This window comes from Chiroxiphia lanceolata, chromosome 17, assembly GCF_009829145.1.
Source record: "Chiroxiphia lanceolata isolate bChiLan1 chromosome 17, bChiLan1.pri, whole genome shotgun sequence".
NCBI lineage: Eukaryota > Metazoa > Chordata > Aves > Passeriformes > Pipridae > Chiroxiphia > Chiroxiphia lanceolata.
This window is the reverse complement of record NC_045653.1, coordinates 89,899-113,402: the sequence shown is the minus strand read 5'-3', so window position 1 is coordinate 113,402 and position 23,504 is coordinate 89,899. Positions and strand designations below refer to the sequence as shown.

The window sequence follows — 23,504 nt, the reverse complement described above, 5'->3', positions numbered from 1 at the left end:
GATGGAAAACACCATCTCTGAGCTGTGCAAACATTGCATGTTCAAGACATATCCTATAGGGAGAAACATAGGAGCCTTTCTCTTCTCAGGACTGTTTCCCAAAGCAGGTGCTGAGTGTGTCTGGGGAAGCAGCCTGGGCAGCGGTCACGTTCCCAGCTGGAATACTGGGAACAGAGCAGTGCAGCACTCTCATCATAAAACTGTAGTCTACTCAGAGAAGGCTAAAAAACCTGGCAGGAAATTACAGGCATTACATGAGCAGACATGCAATTTGGAATACAGCCATATTTGAGCAGCTATCAAAGCTGTCAGAAAACAGGGAAGAGTTAAATGTAAGATTGAATGAGAGTCCAGACAGAGAGAAAAAACAGAGGGAAATGGGAGAGACTCTGAGTGCCAGATGTCGGCTGTCAGAGTCGGTTCCCATGCGATGGGAAATACAATGACATGTCCAAATGGAGACTGTAAGCAAGGTAGGAAGGTTCAGTTTGCAGCCAAGAGGTGCCAGGCTGAGGGCTGGCTGTGCCCACTTGTTCCCCTGACACTTGGCCACATTTTTAGTGATATTTGTTAATTTTTTTCCTATTAATCCTTGTCTCATTCCATGGATGGGGAGGACTCCCCCAGTGAGAAACCAAGGAGAGGGAGCTGCCCTTTGTCTGAAGGAGCAGCAGGAATGCATGGAGCTCTGCCCTGGGACGGATAATGAGCCAGTCAAGAGTATCCTGGTTGGAAGGCAAATTGATATGCTCCTGGTGCTCAGGTGATGTACTCCTGAATGTCTGCTATAGACTTCCATATCAGGAACCACAGTTTTCTTCAGACACCCAGAAGAAGGCTCCTGTTTGCAGGGCATGGTCCTCATGGAGGACCTTAACGCCCATGATACCATCTGGAGGGACAGCACAGCAGGGCACAGGCAATCTGGGAGGTTTCTGGAACACTCTGGCAAGAATTTCCTAATGTGGGTGACAAAGATCCAAAGAGGGAAGGCACTGATAGACCTGTAAACGTGTTGAGGGCAGCCTTGGCTGAAGAGAACATGGCATGGTGGAGGTTAGAGTCCTGAGGGAAGGGAGCAGAGAAAAAGGCAAGATCACAAACCTGGATTCAGGAGAGCAGACTTTGGCCTCTTGAGGGATCTGCTCGGAAGAGTCCACAGGATGCAGTCCTAGCTCTCTAGGTGTCCAGGAAACATGATTCAGGATCAGCTACTCCACTCCCCTCTGACAAACAGGTGTAATGTTGGGGCCTGTAGAACTGGCTCTGAGCCAAAGCTGATTTATAAGATGAACTCTTCAACCTAATATTATATCTAGCCTAGTATTGTATTTAGCCATATATCTGCTTATTAACCAAGATGCTGTATAATCCTTAGTAATGCCTTAAGAATATACATTTATGCTTGTTAGCACAGCCTGTTATCATTAATTAGTAAGGCCTGTATGTGTTACAAATATTTCTTTTCTTTGCAGCCAAGGTCGCGAAAAATGGTAGGGCCTCACATAGTCATAGCTGGTTCATATTTGAGATATCAATGTGGCCGTAAGTTCTGTATTTAGTGACTAGTCAAGGTCATAGGGCATTTGACAGTAGATGGCCCTCAGTCTCCCTCTGTGCCCTGGCCAGGCCTAAGGGGAATACCAATAGAGGAAGAAAGCCAGGTTGTTTTTCCGCACCAGTTGAATGACGTCAGCTGGTTTGTTTAATACTATATAAGCTGGACCCTCTCACAGCAAAGATGGAGGCTTCACCCGCGGGTGGACACACTGCATTGGATTTCCCAGTTACTGGGAAGAGGTTCTCCAGACCTTCGCTGTGACCAGGCCCTTCCAGCTGAAGTGTGATCTGGATGATGACAATTACTTAGTGTAACTGGTGAGGTATCTCTCTCTTAATCACTGTAAGTCTTTGTAGTAATGATTAGATGCATTGCTAAGTGTATCCTTTCATAAGTCACTGCTTCTTTTGTAATTCTTTACTGTCTTGCACTATAGTAAACTTTTACACTTATTCTTTAAAGTTGGCGTCTGTGTTTCTTCAATCCATCCTCGTTACTGGGGGAGGGAGGGGGCAAAACAGCAAGTAACCAAGTAAAAGTAGCAGGGGCTTGAACAAGGCACTCCTGACAAAACCCAGGCATAAAAAGGAGGCGTAGAAGCAGGTGGAAGCAGGGAGGACAACGCACAGGGAATCCAAAGACACTGTCTGGGTGTGTTGAAAGGGGTCGGGAAAGCCAAAGTCCACCTAGAGCTGAGTCTGGCAGGGAACAAGAAAGGCAACAAGAAAGGCTTCTACAGGTACACCAGCAGCTACAAAGGAGATGGAGGGACTGAAGCATCTTTCATATGAGGAAAGGCTGAGAGAGCTGCGACTGCTCAGCCTGGAGCAGAGCAGACTCGTGAGGGATCTTATTAATGGATATAAATAACTGAAGCTGGGTGTGAAGGGGATAGATCCAGGCTCTTTCCAGTGGTGCCCAGCACCAGGAGAAAAGGCAACAAGACACAAACTGAAATACAGAAAATCCTTCCTAAACAGTAGAAAGAGCTGTTTTACTGTGAGGTTGTTGAACACGGGAGTGGGTTGTTCAGAGGGGCTGCACAATCTTCATCACTGGAGCTACTCAAAGCCCATCTGAAGATGGCCCTTATCAACCTACTCCCCTTGGCCATGCTTCGGGAGGGGTTTGAATTATGGAATCGCAGAATCATTTAGGTTGGAAAAGCCCTTTAAGATCACCAAATCCAACCATTAACCCAACACCTTGTTCATCACTAAACCATATCCCCGCATACCACATCCACATGCTTTTTGAACACTTCCAGAGGCGGTGATTCCCTGGGCAGCCTCTTCCTATGCCTGACCACTGTTTCTGTGGTGAATTTTTTCCTGCTGAAGACAGCTCCAGCACTGCTTTCTAACCTCAGCAACTCTGTGGATCTTTGTTTGGTCAAGTAATTTATCTAACATCACCAGATACGTAAAGAAAGGGCTGTGGATCCTCTGTGATACAGGAAGAGGCCCCACTCCTCTGGTGGTCTTCCAACCTCTTAAGCTCTGCCTATATATGGCTGTGGTGTGCAGGATCCCAACTCCAGCCTCCCCTGGAGAGATGGATGCATGTCCTGCCACCAGCACAGACTCTGGTCCTGCCATGCTGTGAACACAGGCAGCAGGTTGTGTCATTCCAACTGGGACACTCCTCCTGCCACACTGGAGCCTCCCTGCAACATGGCTCCGACTCCCTCCCCACACACATGCAGTGGCAGGCTCATTGCAAGGTTTTAGGCTGCTGTCCACTGAGCAACTCAGGAATTGTTTTCTTTTTCTCTTCCTGCTCCAAGGCCCATTTTTCAGGACTGGAAATACCCCCAAAACACCCCAGTAAGGTTCTAGAGGTATGGAGGGAGCCCAGCTCAGATATATCATGTCAGTAACTTGTATTAAATTAAACCAGAGAAAGGATCGATCTGAATCATGGGCACAGCGGGAGGTGTGGAAGGGAGAGGAGTGTTCTTAGAAAGGCAGGTCAGCTGAGAAACAAGGGCAAGTGCAAGCAAGGAGGAAGAGGGGCTCTGATGCCGCTGAAGTGCAGGGACTGCCTGGCTGGAGCAGAGGTCAGTCCTGGACAGCTGCTCTGGGCTTCAGGGAGAGGGTCAGGAGTGACTCTGGCTCTCATCAGAGAAGTGGGCTAATGCTGTATTGACACAGCAAAGATAGCGTGGATGGAAGAGAACAAAAACCACAGAGTCAAGCCTGGCCAGATGTGCCAGACCTCTAGGTTGGGAGAAGAGGAAATGTAGACGTAATTAAGGCCTATAAAAGAACATCCAAAAAATCCAGATCCATCTTAAGTGAGGGCAAAGGGGGTTAACTGCAGTCATTAACGGGGAATACTCAAGAGAAAACCAGGGAACTTTGGCCTGTTTTGATCTCGTTTCTGCTCATACCAGAGTTTAAATCATCAAGCATGAATGGGATCTGCTTCCCTGCCATCCCTGGGCACAACAGCCTTGTGCCAAGGTCAGCAGTAGAGAGAGCTGGGCTACATAAGGGGAAACTGAGGTATGGCAAGGGGGTGGTACAAACATGGGTCATTCTCCACCTCCTGTGAACAAGCCTGTCCATGAGGTCATGGTGTTCAGGGGTTGGTAGAAGCAGCTCCCTTACACTTGCTCTCCTTCTCTCTCAAAATAAAGAGGATGACAGGGGGACTGGACCAGCCCAGTGCTGTCTCCTACCACATCTTTGGGATGATTTATGATGATCCTTCCCTGCAGAGACTTGCACCCTGCCAAGGTCCCTTCTGCATAGTCAAGGGCCACCGTGCTGTAGCTTCTCCCAGCTTACGGCAGGGGAGATCTCACACTGCTGTTGTCTTGTGCATGATGGTTGGGAGACATGAGTAAAAACAGTATTCAGCTGTCACACCAGAGAGCAAGGAACCAGAATATTCAACCATGGTGTTATGGGTTATAACACAAGAGCACAAGCACTGGAGTGGCTTCTCCTAAGGAAAAGCCCTCAAGATGAAGTTGTGTTCTCCATTCCTGGGGAAAAACAACAGACATCATCTGCTGGAGATGTGGTTTTTGCTCCTCCTCGTCTGGAGTTTAATCGGCATTCACAACCAAGGTCACCTCACCCAGTACTGGGTTTGAAAGGTGACATGGTGACAAGCCCCCTCTCCTGTGCAAGGCCAACAGCAGTTGAGCTGGTGCCACCAAGGCCCCTGCTCAGCTGCATTCCAAGAGCTGACCAAAGCAGTCCAGCAGATCAAGTTGGAAGACTAACTCCTTCAGTCCATATCCCATAAATCTAAATAAGGGATCACAGTTTGTTTGCCAATTCCTTACACTGTGGATGATTGTGAATCACTCACCAGTTCAAGTGTAGGTTTTGATGTGCAAGAGGAGCATGTGCTGTTGACAGAAACAGCTCCAATGTGAAAATCAATAACCAACAGCCTAGAATTGATGGGGTTTGCATCCTTGGGGCTCTCAAGCTCAGCAGGAAACATTGAAGGGAACAACCCCCTATATAAGGGCTCCACAATTCGAGGTGCACTAAGAACAATAATCCACATGCAAGGAAACTATTATCCTAACCCCAGGTGATGAAGTGGCCACCAAGTGGCCATGCTGTAGGGTGAGGCCGGTGGTCCCACACAGGGGACAACGACCTCAGGGAACAGGATGACAGTGCTCAGAGACCATTTGAGCTCTGCAGAGCAGCTGAGTGATGCAAATGCCATCCCCTCTGCCTGAAACAGGTGGTAGAGAGGAAGGAAGAGCCATCTGGTTTGCCTTTTTTTGTTGAATTATCTCCTAAATAAGAAACTAAGTAAAAGAGAAGGCTGGGATTTTCATTTTACAGTGAAATAAGGTACATTTTGCAAGTTGCACAAAATCAAACTGACAAGAACTGCTCATTGAGAGTGTCAGATTAGTGAGGTGATGTGCATTAAAGTGCTTGGAAGCATGAATTGCTCTGAAGAGCTCCATGTTGCTCTTACTCCGTCTGCTTTCCCCAGCAGCAGGGTTGTCATTTGCAGCTGTGTTTGTGTTTGTCCGTTGGTGACTGATTCCTGTGCTGCTCATGGCTCCAGAGGAAACCTAAAGACGCATGCAGATTTTCCCCACCAAGTAACATGGGGTGCCCACAGCTTCCTCTGGAGCACCTGGTGAGGGGCAGTGGCTGTCACGTCACTGGCCTCTCCAGACCAGGAACCAAATTTGTGCTGGGACTTTGGGAGAGCTCCATTAGTGCTTCTTTCCCAGTAGAACCCACAGCAGTTTGCTCCCATGGGGTGAGCAGCCTGGTGAGTAGCTGGCAGCTTCCTCCTCCCCTCCTCAAGGGGTGCTGTTACCCACCCACTGCTCCGGGCACAGGGGAGCTGGTGTTCCCATTGGAAAGGAGCCTCTGCAAAAGGTAGCAGGGCTAAAACAAGGCTCCATTTTCCTGTTCCCAGTCTGCTCTCCAGAGCCCTTCTGTGCCCCATGCCTGGGTGTCTGGCAGGCAATTTACACCACAGATGCATGAACATGCAGAGAACCGCTAGGACTGCAGCCTTGCTGGATCTGTGCAGGGAAAACTTCCTCTGGAAACACCAGGGCTCCCCCCAGCCTGCCCTCCTTCCCAGGAGGGGTGTGCAGGGACACAGGGTTTGCTCTGTGCTCCAGGCTCATCACCCCAGCATGGCTCATCCCCAGGCAGCGCTTCCAGCTCTGGGCAGTGGCAGGTTCAGGGCTCTCCAGCCCCTGGAAGGCACCTGGTGAGAGTTCACGCAGAGAGGAAACTGAGGCAGGAGCGAAGTAACTTGGCCAAGGGGTTCCTTGAGCCTCATATCAGTGTTCAAAAAGTGCATGGATGTGGCAGCTGGGGACATCAGTTAGTGATGGGCTTGGCAGTACTGGGTTAATAGCTGGACTAGATCTTAGAGGCCTTTTCCAACTTTAATGATTCCATGATTTTATGGGGTTTTTTCTTCCTTTCTGGCCCAGCTCCACCAAAACACAATGCCTGGTACTCAGCATTAGCCACACGCTGCCAGCAGAGCTGGCAGCGTGGGGAGCACCACTCTGTCCACCTCAGCATGGCCTCAGTGCTGTCCTTCCTGACAGATGAGGGGAAAGGAATCCCTGGGAGCCCTGGAAGAGAGAAGGGAGAAAATATGGAAGGGAGAAAATATGATAAGCAAATCCCGGTCATTAAAATGTGAGGTTTGCTTCAGTTTCCTTCTCTCTCAATCTGGAGGGATTAGCACCAGCCAGACAAGAGACCTGTCAAGGCACTTACAGCAGTGCTGCTTAGCCTGACCTCCAGCTGACTTCCAGTCAGGATGATTTCTGAGAGACCAGCATCTCCCTACAGCACCCTCTGAAAATATAACAAAAAAGGAGGGTCAGGGAGGAAGCTGCTCTGGAAGCTTTTCTTACACAAAGAATGGCTCTCCATCACTGCTGGGCCCTGACAGCCATGTCCCCAGCTCACCTGGGAGCACTGCCAGCACAGCCACATTTCCACAGATCCTCAGAGCCTGCCAGGCTTCCGGCACACACAGAGCATGGCCCAGTGTGGTCCCTGCCCCAGCATCCTCCCAGGACACGTGCCACAGGGCAGCCATGCTCTCCCTGGGGTGCAGATGTGGAGATGGAGCAAAATGCAACCTTGAGCCCTGGGAATGTGCTGTTTGGACTCTCAGAACAACACGGGTTTTTTCTCAGCTAGTACAGGGGCTCTTTTCCCAGGGATGCTGCTCTTGGCTACCAGGGCTCTCAGCAGCCTTTCCAGCCTGCCTCTGCCATGGCACGGGAGGAATTATTTTGGGTTAAAGCCAAGCTCTTCACCAAGCTCCAGTAACACAGAATCATAGAATCCCAGAATGGTTTTGGGTTGGAAAGGACCTTGAAGCTCATCTTGTTCCTCGCCCTGCCATGGGCAGGGACTCCTTCCACTATCCCAGGTCACTCCAAGCCCCATCCAACCTGGTCTTGAACACTTCCAGGGATGGGGCAGCCACAGCTTCTCTGGGCAACCTGTGCCAGGGCCTCCCCACCCTCACAAGGACTAATTTCTTCCTGATATCCAATCTAACCCTGCCCTCTGTCAGCGGGAAGCCATTCCCTCTTGTCCTATCAAGGAGCTCCAGCAGGGATCAGGAGGCTGCAAGGACCATTGCAGGATGGCAGCACTGTCACTCCACTGGATCACAGACACTTGCTACAGTGTCTGTCCGAGCAGGGCTGGGGCTGGGAGTCCCACAGGGATCAGGGTGATCAGCCATGGTGGAAAGCAAGGACAGCCTCAGGTGTACAGGGGCAGACAGTAGATGTAGGTGATGCCCCTATTCAGCCCAGCTCTGCTGCTGCTTCTCTGGAACCCCAGCTGATGCTGTCCCAGCACAACAGCACCATACTGGGAGGCCACATACCTGTAGGCCCCATGTCCCCATGCACAGGGCACAGAGGGCTGCTGTGGCTTTTCTGTGTAAGTTAAATGTGTCAGGATAGGGGGCCAAAGGCTCCTTTTCTGTTTCTCTACCTCGCAGCTGCTGATGTGAAGAGCAGCAGCATCGCTGCAACAGTGGATGGTGTGCAGAGCTCTGCCAGGAAGGGGCATAGCTCAGCTGTGCCAGGGCAGGTGGGAGGGAGAGGGACACTGGGAACCAGGAGCGTGGACAGAGGCGCGAAGGTCTAAGGATGGAGGGAAGAGGTTGATGCCAGTGGCTGCCCGTGGCTGTGCACCTCCAGCGCTCCCTCCCTCCAGCTGCACCGTGAGGATAACACCCAGGCTGGGAGTTCTTGCCAATACCAAAGCAAGGCCTGCAATCCTTGCTTTCAGCTGTGGAGCCATCCAAATACCCACTGGGAAATAAATGTTAGTCCAACTGTTCAGAGCCTCTGAGCCCCTTTTGGGCTGTCTCTGCCCACTCTCAGTGCTGAAGGCTGCCAGGAGCAAAGGCAGCCTTGTGCATGCTGTGGCACAGGTGCAGCCTGTTCTTTCCTTTCTCCTCTCCTTTCTTTCAGCATTCATCCTTCCTAGTGTCCTGCAGCCCTAAACAGCTGTATAAGACTTCCAGTGCAGACAATATTCATACAAACCACATCTGGCCCCCTTGGACCAGCCTGTGCATGGCACTCAGGGCAGGCTCTGGGCTTCTCCAGAAGCTTCCAGAGATTTCCTGGCTTTCAGTCACCTGTCCCATCGCTGCAATGAAGGCAAGACTCATCGTCCCTGTTTTACAGGGAAGGAGCCATAGGGTTATGTTTTAAGTAAGGCCTGAGATCATGGGTGCCTCTTGATCTGGGTCCCCAAACTGCAACTGGCTGAAGTCTCCCTCTCTGCCTCATCTTCAGTGTCAGACAAACCTGGCACACACCAACTGCAATTGTACCTGGCCAAAGCAAAGCAGTGACCGTGGCCACTCAGATCTGTCATCCAGAGCCCATCCCCACAGGGACTGGGACCTCTGAGGGCCATGCTAAATGCTGAGAGCTAAGGAGAAAGTTCAGGCAGGAAGATCAATAAATTGTCATTTTAAAAGGAAGTCGCGGTAGGAGAAGCTGCCTCAGCAGACAGGAGAAGGTGGTTGGCCACATCATTTGGGCCCTGCACAAAAAGAAAGACATTGAACATGCCCAGAGAAGGGAATGGAGTTGGGGAAGGGTCTGGAGCACAAGTCTGATGAAGAGCAGCTGAGGGAGCTGGGGGTCTCAGCCTGGAGAAAAGGAGGCTCAGGGAGTTCAGTGGATGTTGGGCTCTTCTCCCTCGTAACAAGTGACAAGATGAGAGGAAACGGCCTCAGGTTGTACCAGAGGAGGTTTAGGTTGGGGATTAGGGAAAATTTCTTCATGGAGAGGGTGGTAAGGCAGTGGCACGGGCTGCCCAGGGCAGTGGTAGAGTTACCATTCCTGGATATAGGGGTAAATGCCCTTTTTCTGGAAGATTTTACTACGAGGAATCAGTTATTTTGCTTAGGAAAAGGTTTCCTGCCACTTTCTCAAGACAGTTGCTGTTCTCGCTCCTCCATTACAGAGAGATTCTCTCTCTGATATGTGAGGAGAGCGATAACGCTCACGGATATGTTACAAGGCCACCACAGCCCAGAGAGAGCCAGGGGGTCAGTAATAAAAAAGGCTGAAGAAGGAACAGGAGGCATGCCTTCTCAGGCCCAGCACTGTTTGCAGCTGGTGCAGCTTTCCTTTGTAAGTTTTTTAGTGTTCTCGACTTCAGAATAAACCTGTTTGGATTCTTTACACTGCGTTGGCATTTTTGGGGGCACCTGTGTGTATCTTACCTCACACTGGAAGTGTTCACAAACCATGTGGATGTGGCACTTAGGGACCAGGTTTAGTGGTGGCCTTGGCAGTGCTGGGTTAATGATTGAACCTGATGATATTCGAGGACTTTTCCAACCTCAGCGATTCCATGATTTACTCAGGACTTGATGCTTTAGGTGAGGTGCTCCCAGAGTTTCAAAAGCCTCTTCGTGCTGGTAGGTAGATGTTAACCAGTCTCCAAGGAGCAGCACAGATCACCTTCCCTTCCCCTTTTTGTTCTGGGTTCTTGCCAAGATGAGCTGGGATTGTGATACTGAAACACAGTTCTTATGTCCAAGTTCATCTGTCCCTATCAAAGGAGAATGGAAGCAGCTAATGAAAGATTTAATTGCCATGTCTAGAGGGAGAGCAGGAGTTACCTCTTTCCTAAGTCCCCAGGCAGCATCAGGAGTGTGGAGGGAGCTTGGGCTCCCTTTGATATGATAATTTTACTGCATAGGAGAGATGCAAACACAGTCAAAGGGGCTGAGGAAAATCAGACAGGCACAGGAAGGGCTGGAAAGTCAGTGTCATACCTCCTGGTTTCTTCTTCAGCATAAGGGAGGTGTAGGTAACTAATAGGCAAATCCCTGGAGTGGAAGGATGCTCTTCCCGAGAGGCAGGAACCTGCCCCAGCACCCAGCGCTGTTTCTCCAGCCCTCACTGCCACCCTTGGAAATGATGGACATCGGAGAGGACAGTGATGGACATCTGCCATGAGGCCTGTGAGACGTAGAAAACCTGCCAAGAGCTTTGTGGAAACACCCAAAGGAAGCGGACTGTCACCTGGACAGGGACCTTACATCATCACTGCTGGGTACACACGACGTTCAACCTCTGCACGGGGACCCAGTGATCAGTCTCTGAAATGTGGCAGCAACCTGCAACAAGGAGAAGTCCAGAGATTTCCCACCTGAAGCCAGAGGAGAGAGGGAAGCAGGATGAGCATTTTCCAGAAAATTCTGGAAATTCATTTGAAATTCTTCCTAAGGTATCCTGGTAAAAGGAAAAAGAAAAGTCACAGTTGTATTTTCACCACCCCCCCCCAAAAAAAAAAAAATTTGGAACTGTATATTCTAAAAAACTTGGTACACTTTCTTCCGATATTTTAAAATGTTACATTATTATTTTATTCAAAATAGAAAATATGCTCTTGGAATAAAAATGTGCTTGAAAGGAAGGATTTTTAAGAACTTTTCTCAAAACCACAGGTCACTGACATCAACAATTCATAGAGAAAGTCTCATTTCAGTGAAACATCTTCCAGAGAAATGTCACAGAGGAAAATATTCCCCCTGTACAGGCTGGGTTACCTCAGGCCTTGAGGTGGCTTGAGGGGCTCTTCTGTGCCCTGAGTGAGAGGTGAGAGAGAGGGGGCTGCACTGTGCTCCCTGCAGCTGTGCTGTACAGATGTGGGCAAGCAGAGGAGGTGACTGCCCCGGGGGGGTGGCACTGAGTGCTGCTGCCTCACAGGTGCTGGCTGGCACTTGCCAGTGGGTCCTGCCCTTAAGACAGGGGCACATTCAACCACCGGTGCCAGATGAAATCATATCACTTCTCTGGCCATTCTTTCATTTTCCTAAAATCACTGTTCTTCCCAAACCAACCATTTCTCTGCACAGCACATGAGGGGCCTTTTGGTCTCATTGCAATATGAAAAACACCAGGAAAAAGGGTCTCCAATTCATGGTGGGAATGGTGAGAGGAGGTGGGAGGGCAGCTTGGGGTAGAGGGGCAACAGAGCTTGAGGTCACTTGGCAGCAGCAGCAGTGGCAGCAGAGGAAGCACTGACAGTCACAGCAGCAGCAGCAGTGGCAGCAGAAGTGGCAGCAGTGACAGCAGTGACAGTCACAGGAGCAGTGACAGTCACAGGAGGCCAGGCACCAGCTGCAGCAGCAGGGGCTGAATGCCTGGGCACATGTTTGGAGGCTGTAATAAAAGCCAATGAGGTGGATGTGCCAGTCTGTAACCCTCATGTGTGCTGTCCAAACCCCGTGTTTCCAGCTTGTTTGCCTTTGGAAAGCTGCTCAACAGCATTGCTTCCCTCTGGCTGAGGAATCACAAGCATCCTGCCCACGCTACACAAAGCCTGGCACTTCTAATTGCATCATCTTCCTTCTCATTTTTAACAGGAAAAGAGCAAAACTAACCCCAAACTCACCTCAGTATGACATCATTAGCCAGACGCGGTTCATCCACAGCTCCTGGAGCTGATTAAAAGTTGTTATGGCCTATAAACACCCCACCTGAATCGCTATTGCTGCACGTGTGGGTCAAAGCTGTCCTATGCAGCTGCCACAGCTGATGGTCAGCAAACTAGTTCTAGAAAAGATAGAGTCACTATAATTTCTTCCATGTCTTTGTGCAAATAAAAGAAGCAAGTCTGATTTTTTGTGACCTCCAACTAGGCCCTGCTGCGTCCATCAGAGGCTGCTCTGGGGGGTGGTGGGGAGGGCAGAGTTTTGGGGGGCTCCCATGCAAGAGGGAGCAGCACAGAGGAGTGGCCGGACGGGCAGATGTTTCCATGAGAAGACGCTGGGTGTGAGGAACCAGCTGTCCTGGTACATTGATATTAGGAATAAATAGGTGTGCTTGCAAAATTTGTAGTGTGGTTGCATTTGGTGGTGGGAAGTGAGAAGTCAATGGTTGTTCAGTTGTCAGTTACAGAGAGGTGCAGTTTGCCCAGAAACAAGGGGATCTATCAGCAGAAAAGGATCAGCAGCCTCTCTTTTGAAAATGCTGGGGACCCTTCCTCTAATGACCATGGAATAGGGGACACATTGTAGAAGTGTCAGGAAGGCTGTAACCCCTGAGTACCTCAGTCAATGGGGAACCAGGGAGGGACCTGCATTTTGGGCAGAGGGGATAAAAAAGGCTGTGACCTCGATCGAGTTGAGAGACCTCACTGGGAACTGCCTAAGTGAACTCTCCCTTTTATTCGAATAGAAGTTTTGCTTAACTCCTCTGTCTCTTGGCCATTTTTGAGGCTCTTAATACCACAAATATATTTTTCAGAACATTGAGGTCAGGGAGGCTGACGTGGTCCTGGCTTAGGAGGCAGCACTGAGGGAAGGAGTACCTCTGCCATGGCCCCAGTCCCCACCACAGGCAGCACCAGCAGCACCCACTGCTCCAGCACCCTGGGGAGCAAGGGTATAACTGGCTGCTGCCTCCCGGCACAGGCAAAGGCCCCAGGAGGGGAGATTCCCACCCACCCTGCTCTTGCCACTGCCAGCATCCAGGAACAGGCATGGTTATTTTTCTTTATTTTCCATTCAGCCTGTGGTCATAAAGCTGAGGACTTGCAGCTTCGACAGGGAATATGTCAGGAAATGGGGAATGAAGGGTTCCCACACATAGCCCCAGCCGGAGAGTGCAGCAGCGATTGCCAGGGCTCCACTGGGCAAAGGATGACCATGAGCACCTGAGCAGTTTAGTCTCTTAAAACATAAAGGAAGAGGAAATTTCTGTAGCTCCTTGCGAACCCACACCCCAAACCTCGGCTTCAGAGTGTATTAGAGGCTTAGAGACAGCAGAAAGGAGAAAACCAACATGACACCATCAACTTTTCCTAAATTTTATCATATCCTTGGATATTGTAAAATATTTTACGAACTCTGGAAGTGTTCACCATCTCTAGAAGTGTTCAAAAGGCATGTGGATATGGCACTTGGGGATGTGGTGAACACAGCAGTGCTGGTTTAATGGCTGGATGTGATGGTCTTAGGTTGGATGTGATGGTCTTAGAGGTCTTTCCAACATGAATGATTCTGTGATATTTGAGCCTATTACATTTTTACTCTTTTTCCTGATGTCTGACTCAGAATTTGAAAAAATGTAATGCTGGCATTACTGGAGAAGAAATATGATGTGAAGATAATTTTAGTTTCCAAAGAGCCTGCTTCAAATGGCTGTGATTTCGCTTTCAGCCAGTGCAAAAAGCCAGCCTGACACCTTTTGTTAAATAATGGATAACGCCTTGGCTGCAAGGGAGAGGCCTGGCACACAGCCCTGCCCCCTTAGACCTTGCTCAAGTGCTACTGAGTGGCTTCCAGTGGATTACAAGCAGGGAGTGGGCTTTGTCCTGGCTCCCGCACACCTGAAGATGTCATTATTTTCCAGGAGAGCCGCTCTGCTGATGGAGCTTTGTGTTATTCCATGCAAATAATCTCAATTGGAAAGTACTTGCTGGTCAAAGCACTAAATTGAAGATTCAACTAATGGTCACCGCCATTATCTGACAAACCTGAAAAAGAGGAAAAAAGAAAAAATAACAAAGCCAAAGGGCAGGATTGTTTGGCATGGAAGTGTTCCTGGCTGTCACCTCTCTGTCTCCACTGGCAGCGTGTCTGCCGAGACCCTGGAGCCCAGTGGTGAGAGCGACTGTCCCACCTTGTCAGGTGGTGCCAGCTGTGCTGTGGCTGTGCCCTGCCTGCCACGACACCCGCTGGGCTCCCCTGACAGGATTTAAACACAGCATTGTCTTGCATCTTCCAACAGAATCAGCCCCCAATCTGCCTCATTTAGCATTTAGCGTGCAGAAAAATCAATGTAGGCACAACACCTCTGGTTTTCTGTCCCCTCTAACATCACTGACAGTGCTCCCCAAGGGGAATATTCAGCTACTGCCAGCAGCCTCCTGGGGGAAGGCAGGTTTAGCAGCAGGGTTGTACTGTTGTTGGCAGATGAAGCAGCTCCCATCATCCAGCTGCCTTGGGAAAATCCAGAACTGTCTCTCACTGTCAGCTGTGCTGATGATGAAGTGAGAGCAGCTGTGGGCAGAACTGGGCACGTGTGTGTGTACCAGGGCTCAGGTGGGAAGACACCGGCACCCACTGCTGTTCCTGGTGTTCAAAAGGCATGTGGATGTGGTACATCCACATGCCCTGGGGACATGGTTTAGAGGTCAGCTTGGCAGTGCTGGGGGAATGGTTGGCCTCAATGATCTTAGAGGGCTTTTCCAGCCTAAACAATTCTATGATTCTATGAGAGAAAAAGAAGCGTGTAGCAGAGCCCCATGAGCATCTCTCTGTAGGGCATCACAACGAGCAGTGACCACCTGAACCAATGACTGCACAACACTCTGAGGCACATGGTGGGATTGCTGGGTTTCTCATATGCAGGGCCAGGAGCTGGAGTTAATGATCCTTGTGGGTCCCTTCCAGCTCAGGACATTCTGTGATTCTCTGAGCTGCCTAACCCCTGCATTCTTCCTGCACAGATCTCCAGCCTCAGCCATGCTGGCACTGACTGCCCAGGGCAGGCTGTGCACAGACACCTTGGGATGGGTGCTCGATAGCTGGGACATGGCTGTGACAGCTGGGAGTGAGGACAGGGACCACCCTGCTGCAAAGGGTGCTGCAGGTGCCTCTGCCCTGGAAAGGCATAGGAAAGAGACAGGGAATACTTTCAATCATATATTGGCATCCTAAAGAAGGAAAAGTGGGCATGGGCAAACCCTTACCTACGGAAAACTTTTGCAAGTTACCTCAACCCTGAGAGCATGTGAAAGGTCCCTGGTTACAGCAGGCAGGGGATGGGAATGTGGCAGGGGCATCTCTGGGCCACCTCCCCAGGTCCTGCCACCTAGCCAGGCAAGCAGGGTGCCGGCAGGGAGCAGGTAAGGCACAGACAGGGAGCAGACTGGGAGTCCCTTTTGCCCTGGGCAGCAGCTGCAACCGATAAACCCTTCACCCCTTATTTTCTGCTGAGGACAAAAGCCATCGACAAAATCCTAATTAAAAAACAACCATCAAGCAAAAAGCACAGCTAATTGCTTTTTGACTGCCAAACAAAAGCCCTTCTACACCGTGAAAATAAGAATTTAAACAAGAATTATAAGCAATCACAGAAGAGAGGAGTGAATGCCTGTGAAAACCTGGAAGCAGGGCTAAGCACAAAGACTCAGGCAGAAGCTAGAAGAGGGGGATGACAAGGAAAGTATTTAAGGCTCATTATACTGAGTCAATTGGCTGCTCCTCAAGTACCTTCCTGCTCAAGAAGGCACTCCAAGCACCCACCCTCTGCATCCTGGTGAACTGAAGCTCCCCAGTACCCCACAGAAATCCTACGGATCAAAGTCATGGTCTGTCTCTGGCAGGTGGGGGAAACTCATGAGTCATTTGCCTACCAAGGCCACCAACTCTCGAATGCTGTCCCAACTCGGGGAAAAACACACTTCTCCCACCTCCTCTGCCTGAATCACAGCGGGATGCTCTGCAGGGTGGAAGACCACACAGCATCTCCTGAGAGCAGAGCTTCCCCACGAGTGGATGCTAAAGGCTCTCCGTGGGGTCTGCAAAGGTCAGGTTCATAAAATCACAGAATATCCTGAGTTGGAAGGGACCCACAATCAAGTCCAGCTCCTGGCCCTGCCCAGGGCAACACCAAAAATCCCACTATATGCTTGATAATACTGTCCAAACACTCCTTGAACTCTGGCAGGTTCCTGTCTGGATGAGGAGATGGAGAATGGAGAAGGATGAGAGAGCTCTGGGCTCTGTATCCAAAGGATGGAAAGCCCAGAAGAGAACCCAAACCCTGCAGCTCACCTCCTCCCAAGCCCAGAGCTGTGCAGTGGCCCACTGAGGTGAGGGGAGGAGCCAGTCTCTGAGACAGGAGGGTGGGAAAAGGAAAAAATAATTTTGTTGCAAGAAGAATCAGTGGGGGAGAAAGGAGGTGGGGAAACAGGAGAAGGAAAGTAGATTACATTGAAAATCTCATGGTCATCACTGGAAGAGCAAGTCCTGTGCTCTCAAGGGCTGCATGGAGACAATGACCAGGAAATCTGGAAAGAGTCAAATTAATGTTTCCTTACCCAGAGGATAGTTAACCTGCAGAGCTCCCTGTGCCAGGAGGTCCTTACATCAAATACCAGGTGTCAGACTGTGGGAAAGGGGCTCATGACATCACGGGGCGCATGATCCAAGGTCCGTCCAAAGAGAAGATTCATTGTCATCCCAAGGCGCTGGACTCCCCTTGGACAGCCAGGTTCCAGGAGAGCAAGGACACAAAGGACACACTTGAGCAAGAGGTCGTGCTTCCCGGTGACCAAAGCACAAGACCATTACAGCCCGTGCCACAGGCAGGTGGAAACCTTTGCACGAGCCACTCTCCTTGGTCACCTCTTCCACTGCACCTGTGGATGCAGCTCCCACAGCCCTGGAGGGGCAGGCAGGGCTCACAGTGCTCTGTAGCCATGAGCTACAGGGAATCTGGCCTTTGGGCTGAACTCCTGCTCAGGTCCCAGCCAGCCCCAGATCCAGCATCAGCCACAACATTTAATCCTGATTACTCCCACTTGCAGTGAAGGCCAGGAGACCGTTCTCTCTCAGAAATGCCAAGCACCACGTACAAATCAATAGTTCATTTCTTATCATAGGGATTGGGGAGGGAGAGACTGTCAACATGAGGAAAAAAAAGAAAATGCAAGTGACACGGCAACAAGTCTGAATCAGCCCCGTGGCATCAGCTGGAGGTCAGAGCAGTGGAGGGACTGCACATCACTGTCAAACTTGGAAGTGCTGGGAGATGAGAAAGCCAAAAGTCTTTTGTCACCAGAGTTTCAAGCAAAGCTTTGTGTTCCAGTTGATCAGTGGGGTGGAGCTCTGTTTTGGCCCCACACTGAGAGATGCTCCAGCCCTAAAGCCCCACATGGAGCCCAGACATGTGGCTGCAGTGCTGCCAAGGTGCCCTTCGTTCCAGGCAGGCCTTTAGCAGGAGTAATGATCCCCACTTTCATAAACAAATCCCCATAGGTTTCTAAAAGAAAGGAGTTGCTTGAATGTCTCAGACCCCAGAAATAGCAAGAGGGAATTTGATAGCCTGCAGCCCTTAAAGATTTTTTCAGCAGTAAAAGCACCATCACAGGATCTGGGACGATGACCATTTATCCAGCATTGAAGTCTCTGTTTGCAATGTGCTGGCAAACACAGCCAAGTTGCACCAGGGGCTGCTCTTCCAAATTTGCTGTGTCCATCAGTGGACCAGGAAGGCCCCCATGCTGTGATGCACCCTAACCCCCATACAGGTGGGTCACTCCCCATGGAGGGCACAGCCATTGAGCCCTGTCCCCATCAGGCAGACATGTTATACTCCTGTAGGAAAGTTCATCAAGTGTTTAACCAGTCCTGACAACTGATTGCCCAGTTGTCCAGGCCAACAAACTCGAAACTCCTTTGTGCGTAGAATCATGGAATCATCAGAGTTGGAAAAGCCCTCTAAGATCATGGAGTCCAACCATTCCCCCAGCACTGCCAAAGCCACCACTAAACCATGTCCCCAAGTGCCACATCCACGTGCCTTTTGGAACACTTCCAGGGATGGTGACTCCCCATTGCCCTGGGCAACCTGTGCCAGTGCCTGACCACCCCTTTCAGTTGAATGAGTTACCTTGCATCAGTGACTCCTTTTGGAAATTCTGACCTACTGGCTGTGCAAAGGTAAGTAAGATTTGCAGGAAATCATGCCTGAACCATCTGTCTTGCCCAAAATCTCATGCTGTGTTGTATTTGCTCTCAGTCCTCAGTAGATGCTCTGCACAGTGGCCTGGAGAAGAATGACCAGAATAAGCAGATGAAGTAATTGAGCTTGAACTCACTTCTTCCCTTGTCCCCCAGGCTTGATGTGACTCTGGACATAGGAGAACCACATCTGGGGTAGTATCAAGTGCAAAATGCTGGAGAGCAAAAAGGGTGCCCATGAGAAGCAGCATATATTTTTCTCTTGAGGTTTTTTCCTACAGAGGAAAGCAATATATACAGTCAAAATTAAAATGAGGGTAACAGCAACTAGCAGCCAGCTTCAGCCATCACTCTCTGAGTCCCTGTGACACCCTGGGTACAAGCCAGCACTTTGCTGGCGAGCATCACTGCTCGCTGCAGTACTCCAGTGTGGGAGATGAGTATGGAAAGGCCTTGTGTCCCCTGGTGTACAGGCACAGCATCCCTGTCGAGGTGCTCTGGCACAGGAGAGTACTGGCCTGATCCAGCTGTGGGCAGCTGCAGTCCCATCTCCTGGACAGAGAGGGTGAGACCCAGGAGAGCCAGAGTCATGAAGGCCAGTGAGGAAAGTCAGTAGTGGAGCTGTGGGGAGTTTAGGGGTCCAGAGGAGCATGCAGGTATGGCCTGGGAGAGGGAGAATGGGGCAGCTCATGGCTCTGGCAGTGAGGCTCACAACTGAGACTCATCCATCCTAATCTGCCCCTCCTTTTTCCTGCTGCCCCAAGCATGAGGGTTTGAGTTTACCTAGGGCCAGCAGTGATGCTATTTCTCATATTTCTTGCAAATCTTCTTCTGCCTCAGCAAACCAGCACTGGCTTATGTAAGAGACCTCAGGGATATTTGCAGGAGGCAGAGGCACTTGAGCAGGCAGGAGGTGTGTTTTTGTAACACTGCACACTCTGCAGGGGAGGCTGGGGATGCAGGGACAGAGCTGCTGCCAAGCAAGAAGCCAGCGCTACAGTCCTGGAGCTGTGGTGGCACTTTTAGGTCCTTTTTTCCAGAGAAAGAACAAACAACAGGGGATGGAATTCTCTTTGCCAGCTTGTACCTAAGCAGGACACCTCTGAAAGGGGACAGTCTGTCAGCAAGAGCACAGAGGTGTCACAGCCCCAGAACCTCAGGGCCTGTCTGACACCTAGCAGGACTGTTTGTCTTAAGCTGGTGGTGCTCAGGATGCAGAGCCAGAAGGGAATTGCCAGTATCAACCCTCTTGGTTTGCACATTTTTATTCAGCACAGCATCTCCTTCCTCCTCCCTTCCCTCAACCATCCCTGCCCAAAAACTTCCCACACGTTCCAGACAGCGCTGTGGCTGCTGGTTGGAGGCACCTTACCAGCAAGAAGAATCATAGAAACCCAGAACGGTTTGAGTGGAAACGACCCTTAAACATCATCCAGTTCCACCCCCCTGCCATGAGCAGGGACACCTTCCACTAGAACCAGGTTGCTCCAAGCCCCATCCAACCTGGCCTTGGACACTTCCAGGCTTGGGGCAGCCACAGCTTCTCTGGGCAACTTGTGCCAGGGCCTCCCCACCCTCACAGGGACTAATTTCTTCCCAGTATCTAATCTAACCCTGCCCTCTGGCAGTGGGAAGCTATTCCCCCTTGTCCTGTCACTCCAGGCCCTTGTCCAAAGTTCCTCTCGAGCTCTCTCTGGAACTTTCAGGGATTGGAAGGTGCTCCAAGGTCTCCCTGGAGCCTTCTCTTCTCCAGGCTGAACAGTCCCAGCTCTTTCAGCCTCAAGAACCCTGTAGCACTGGCTTACCGTGGAACACACCAGCAGCTGTGTCTGAGGACTTCAGGGGAGCAGCTCTGATCTGTCTGGTTTATTAACCAACTCGTACAAAATCGTTGCCATGTTTCAGCTGACTCTGATACAGAAGCCTGGAAGAAGCTCTGGTTACATCTTAAGGCTTCAAATCTGGAGGTGGTGGAGCAGGAGTACATCATGGTATGGGACTGGTTATATTTGTCATAAGATGTTGATAGGTTCCAGCACATCAGGTCACCTGGGATCAGCCTTTGTTACATGTGTGTAGGCCTCTTGTCTGACCTTATTCCAGATAAACCAGCAGGAACCAAATTAGCCCCATCCCCAGAAGTGTTCAAGGCAAGGCTGGAGGGGGCTTGGAGCAACCTGGTCTAGTGGAGGTGTCCCTTCCCATGCAGGGAGTTGGAAGGATATGGCCTTTAAGGTCCCTTCCAACCCAAACCAATCTATGATTCTGGGAATCCCAGCACTTTGACATCAGGCTGGCACAGGACTTTTACCAGGGAGATGCTGGGTGATGCTGGATCTCTGTAACCCTGGACCCTGCGATCCTTCTGTGCCTGGTTACAGCATTAGTGTTGGAGACACATGCCCAGTTCTCGCTTGCTATGATGCTCCATGGTGACTGTAGGGGGTTGAGGGGAGCCCTTGGCAAGAAATGGGAAAGGATATGAAACTGGTTTGGAAATTTCTCTCTTGCTCAAGAGACCTTTTGTGGCTGGGAAAACTTAAGTTTGGAAGAACGTGTGAGAACAGGGACATTCTCTCTTTCCCTCAGGCTGTTTTTTTGTCAGGACAGTGATATGGTTTGAAGCTGGCTCCCTGCCAAGTCTTCAAACCTTACCACAGGAAGTCCCCGCCCCCCGCCCCAACCTCAGGGAGAAGAGGGAAAAAACAACCAAGAAACCGAAACGAGAGAGAGAGACAGCTAAAGCAATATATATAAATATATTCACACTTATATTACAGTTATATACAATTGAAATATATATACAATTTCACAAGGAAAAGGGAAAGAGAAGGGGGAAGGGAAAAAAAGGAACAAAACCAAAATAAAATATATATATATATATATATATCCCGATCAGTAGCCCAAGATCTAGCAACTAAACAATTAGCAAAAGGACTATCTTACTACTCTCCTTGGGACAATGGAAAGTCACGCTGGACAATCGCCAGCAAACCTCCGTCTCCCAAGGTCAGCAAGGCCTTACCAGGCCTCGCTCCCCCCAACACGACAGACTCAACAGCAGGGAAACCTGCACCTCCAAGCCGCCGGAAGGAAAGAGAGAGCGAAGGCCTCTCCTCCTTTCTTCTTATAGTCTGGCTTACGTAAAAATCGTAGGGAATACTGGGTAAATCTGGGCCCTTCCTTGGTTACAAACTGGTCACCAAGGAAGGCCTAGACCAAACTACCACAACAGACAAACAGGCAAACCCTTATCAAGGAAGGTGCTTGCAAGCTAAATCAAAGCATTCTTTACTGCAGATGGCAGAAGGGGAGAAGAGAAAGGGAAGAAACTGCAAAAAAACAGCCCAGAGGGCAGTATGCGCATGCCCGAGCCTTTGATAGATATGACAAGGAGCCCAGCTTGGAGTGTGTTTTTCTTTTCACCTGGCTGTGAGTTTTGCAGTGTGTTTCCAAAATAAACTTTGTTTAATGCTTGAAAGCCCATGGTTTAGCTCTCTGGTTACCTGCACGCGTATTGGGGCATACAGTGACACACTGGTGCTGGGACCAAGTCATGGCAGCAAACAGTCTCCTGCTGAGCTGGGACCTTAGGCTTGTGCTGGACTGCTGCACAGAGAAATCCTCTCCCCCAGCCAGATTTACTCTGCTCTCTATACAAAGATAAAGACAAAATGTGGTGTAGAAAACAAGGACGTGTTGAGCAGTGGTTGTACAATAGGTTGTTACAGGGGTGTGGACAACTCTACAGGTAAAAGTATCCCCCTCTCTGCACTTACAGAGGATAATACATCCAGGCCAGCCCCTGGTGGCTGGTTGTCCAACCTGTTTCTTCACACTTTATGGCTAATGGGCTCCATAAGGCTGGGATGTAAGAGCTGTTTGGAGCCTGCAGCACTGCCAAGGGCTGTGAGCCAGGCTGCTCTGGGCACATTCCTCTGCAGTGCCTCTAATTCAGGATGTCAACAGGCAGAGGATGCTGAAAGGCGGAGGCAATTTGCTCTTGTGTATGGGATCACTGAATTTCAGGATTATAAGAACAGGATTCACAGCCAGAATAAAGGAAAGGCCTAGTGGAACACTCACCTGAAGTCAGGTATGATCTGACAGCAGTGGTGAAGGGAAGATGCAATTCCTGTTTATCTTCCAAACACTCTGCTATTCTTCACATCCAGGGTTAGCTTTAAAAACTACCACGCTGTTAAGGAGGCCTCTGGTAGTTGCTGAGCAAGATATCTTGCAGGAACAACACCTGAACTCCCTGGAAGAGATTCTGTCCGGTCCTTGCACCAAGCCACTCAGCCCCTAGCCTGGCCCAGGTCCTTTCCACCCTTCTCTGCTTTTGGCATCCCCCTCACGCCATCCCATATTGTGTTGGAGGCGGCCCATGCTGAAACCTAGGATTTATTCTGCTTGCATACGACTCTTTGCGTTATAGATTTGGTCTTTGTTATTTGTTTCTTCCCCTACGAAGTACCTCAGTCACTATGGAAACGATTATTGTGTTGGGATAAGCAATCCTCATGACAGCCCCGAAAACAGCAAAAAGTCAATACATACGCTGCACCTTTTACTTAATTCAGTGAGTTGCTAATTAGCTCTTCCCTTCAAAGTGATCAAAATCTCTGTCACCAATGATCTGGAGAGAAAAATAAAGAGTTTTGACCGGCTGCTTTGATCATTTTGTGCTAACTTGGCATGAATCGGAGAAACCCAACAGACAGTTTCTGGAGCACTAACCACCATCCACTCCTCTGTGTAGGAGGAGCAGAGGACCAGCTGGATGTAGGAAGCTCCCAGCAACTGAGAGCATCAGTGCTTGAACCACTGAGCAAAGGAGAAAGCTCAGCAGAGTCCCAGTGCTATAGAGCTGACAAAGTCATTGGAGGAGGGTTGGGGGATTCAAGAAGGCCAATGGCACCTGGTTTGTACCAGCACTAGTGCGGCCAGTAGGACCAGGGCAGTGACTGCTCCCCTGTGCTGGGCACTGCTGAGGCCCCTCAAATCCTGGTGTTAGTTTTGGGCCCCTCACAACAAGACATTGAGGGGCTGGAGTGTGTCCAGAGAAAGGCAATGGAGCTGGGGAAGGGTCTGGAGCACAAGTCTGATGAGGAGCAGCTGAGGGATCTGGGGGGGGCTCAGCCTGGAGAAAAGGAGGCTCGGGGGGACCTTCTGACAGGAGAGTGGAGCCATGTGGGGGTTGAGCTCTGCTCCCAGG

General features: G+C 50.2%; 2 long non-coding RNA genes across 2 annotated transcripts; both read right to left on the bottom strand.

The window, feature by feature from the left end:
- Nucleotides 1–4,484: 4,484 nt before the first annotated feature.
- Nucleotides 4,485–6,870, bottom strand: LOC116795506. Its single transcript, XR_004360073.1, has 3 exons — nt 6,802–6,870; nt 5,519–6,653; nt 4,485–4,553 (listed from the first exon to the last, which is right to left on the bottom strand). It is a non-coding gene; the product is annotated as an uncharacterized LOC116795506 (long non-coding RNA).
- Nucleotides 6,871–18,257: 11,387 nt separating this feature from the next.
- Nucleotides 18,258–21,877, bottom strand: LOC116795505. Its single transcript, XR_004360072.1, has 3 exons — nt 21,793–21,877; nt 20,598–20,744; nt 18,258–18,371 (listed from the first exon to the last, which is right to left on the bottom strand). It is a non-coding gene; the product is annotated as an uncharacterized LOC116795505 (long non-coding RNA).
- Between the last annotated feature and the right edge of the window lie 1,627 nt (nt 21,878–23,504).